The sequence below is a fragment of the Notothenia coriiceps genome, unplaced genomic scaffold, assembly GCF_000735185.1.
Source record: "Notothenia coriiceps isolate Sejong01 unplaced genomic scaffold, NC01 NC01_scaffold00026277, whole genome shotgun sequence".
NCBI lineage: Eukaryota > Metazoa > Chordata > Actinopteri > Perciformes > Nototheniidae > Notothenia > Notothenia coriiceps.
This window is the reverse complement of record NW_011358978.1, coordinates 1-2,267: the sequence shown is the minus strand read 5'-3', so window position 1 is coordinate 2,267 and position 2,267 is coordinate 1. Positions and strand designations below refer to the sequence as shown.

The following is a 2,267-nucleotide window of genomic DNA, read 5'->3' as shown; positions in this document are numbered from 1 at the left end:
TGTTATGCAATATGATGTGCTGCCTCAGTGTAATCACAAATGCATCTTCTTATGAACAAAAGAAAAAACATCATGTGAGAAGAACTACACACGTTTACTTGCTGTGTTGGTCAACCCTGTTAGAGAACCCTGTCATCTCTGACCCAAACCATGTTCTGAACAGTGAATATGAACTGCTACCATCTAATCGGAGATACAGGGTCCCACGATTCAATAATTGTGCATAAGTCAATCCTCACAGTAAATACAGAGCTAAATCCCAGATCAAATGCACGCTGAAGGCTCTTTGAGCAGCTTTTCTCTCACTGATTGTGCTGTTATGTTAAATGTTTGTTGTTTGTGTTTCATGTATTGTGTCTGGATACTTGTCTGTTGATGTTGGACATGGAGCTGCTGTGACGCAAGTCAAATTTCAGACTTGATCTGACAAATAAAGTAATATCGTATCGTATCGTGTATGAAAATAAAGTTTTACTAAATGTACATCCTGCTGTCCTACATTTTATTTGTGGGGCACTCAGAGAACGGCAGAAAATTCCAGATTTATAAAAGGTGCTGAACAAACAAAAAAAATGAGTGAGGCTGAGGGTTTCTGAAGGGGAAGTGGTTCAATCAAGTAAAGCGTTAGCGAAAGGAAACATCTCAGTTAATGCAGATCTGTTGGTTTAATTCTTTGTGATGAGCAAAAAACTACAACCCATTCTGTAAGGTAAGAATAAATGATGATATGTCAGTGATTTGGGGTAAAACTAGATTCAAAGCTCAATGTTTGATGCATTTAACCTTACAGATGAGGTTTAGTATCCATAAAAAGCATGGGTTGAAAGTAACGATCAGTTTTTTTTAGTTCTGTTTATAATATCCAGGTCTTGGATCACATTTTCAAGTAACAAAGGCAACATATTAATTATTAGGACTGACAACAATACGATTGTCTTAAACATTGAAAAAAGTATTCCAGGGGAAAGCAAGTTCCTGTTTATAACACACAGATTTTATCTATAATTGCTTTAATATCCTTAAATACCTTTTTTGTTAAGTTCCTGCAAAAAAATAAGATATTGAACTGAGATGAAGAAAATAAAACAAGCCAATCAAAATGGCCTGTTTATTTAAGCTAGTTTATACTATTACATTGGAATCGATTGGCTGTTCTTTTAACAAATTCAACATAAAAGGACTGCTGGGAATGATAAGGCGATGAGATTCTAGGGACAGATGGGAGTCGGTGTTCACATGTTGTCATTCGTTAAACAACAACTCTCTTTTTAATCAACATTTCCCTTTTATTTTTCTGTAGCTCAACCTTTGTTGTGTCGCTACATCAGAGTCACTATCTTACTAATACTATCTGCTACTGTTTACCAGCCTTAGTTTTCATATATCCTGTTGAATATAATGTCTTTTTAGAAAGTAATGTAGGTGTTTTGTAAAACAAAATGAAATCCCCGCTCATCCCCTGTCTTTAATGATTGATCCAAATGTCAACATGCTTCCAGTTAGCAGTCCAAGTGCATGTAACCCCTTTTATTCAAAACAATTACTGGATCTGTACACAAGGCTGCTGTCTTTTGGATGTTTCAGATATGATCAGCGATTAATTTTGAATTGTGAGGTCATTTAAGCAGCTGCTGGATTTAAAAGGTTGGATGGCAACATCATTTAATTTGAAGATTTTGGTTAAAAAACAACAAGAACTGGATGGCTTCCAAAAATCTACTTTCTTGTTCTACTGAAGACTAATAATACAGTAAAGAACTTTTTTAACAATACCCCATTTTGACTGTATTTTGGCAGCTTTTGATCGACTTTGAAGACACAATGATCTTCATTTCAGCTGAAAAACGACATTTCGCTTTTTACTTGTCAATTGGTAAGTTTTTCATTTTTCCATTCTTTTCTTGAATTCTTAAATCATGTGATAGTCAATCAACTTGGTCTCATGCTCTCAGTCCCTTAAGGCAGACAGCTCTTATTATTGATTGTTCACATTTTCTTGCTTTAAAACAATTTGACAAAGTTGAGGTTGGACAATAAGGAGGTATGTATTTCTGCACATCTTAAGCTTTCCTGATACGTAATAAATAAGATGAATTAAAGTAAACACTGCTATTGTAAAATATTGTTTTAAATATTAATGACAAACCTCATGTGTCTGCTCTAGGTCTGTTGAGTATATCATTGCTTGCAGGTCAGTACATTCATTGATCTCATGCCTTGAATTGAATTATAGTCTGATCTAACAACAAAGGACCATTTGTCACTGA

General features: G+C 34.8%; 1 long non-coding RNA gene across 1 annotated transcript; it reads left to right on the top strand.

Moving 5' to 3' along the window:
• Positions 1-623: 623 nt before the first annotated feature.
• Positions 624-2,222, top strand: LOC104956736 (uncharacterized). Its single transcript, XR_799588.1, has 3 exons — positions 624-709; positions 1,798-1,873; positions 2,165-2,222. It is a non-coding gene; the product is annotated as an uncharacterized lncRNA (long non-coding RNA).
• The last annotated feature ends 45 nt before the right edge of the window (positions 2,223-2,267 follow it).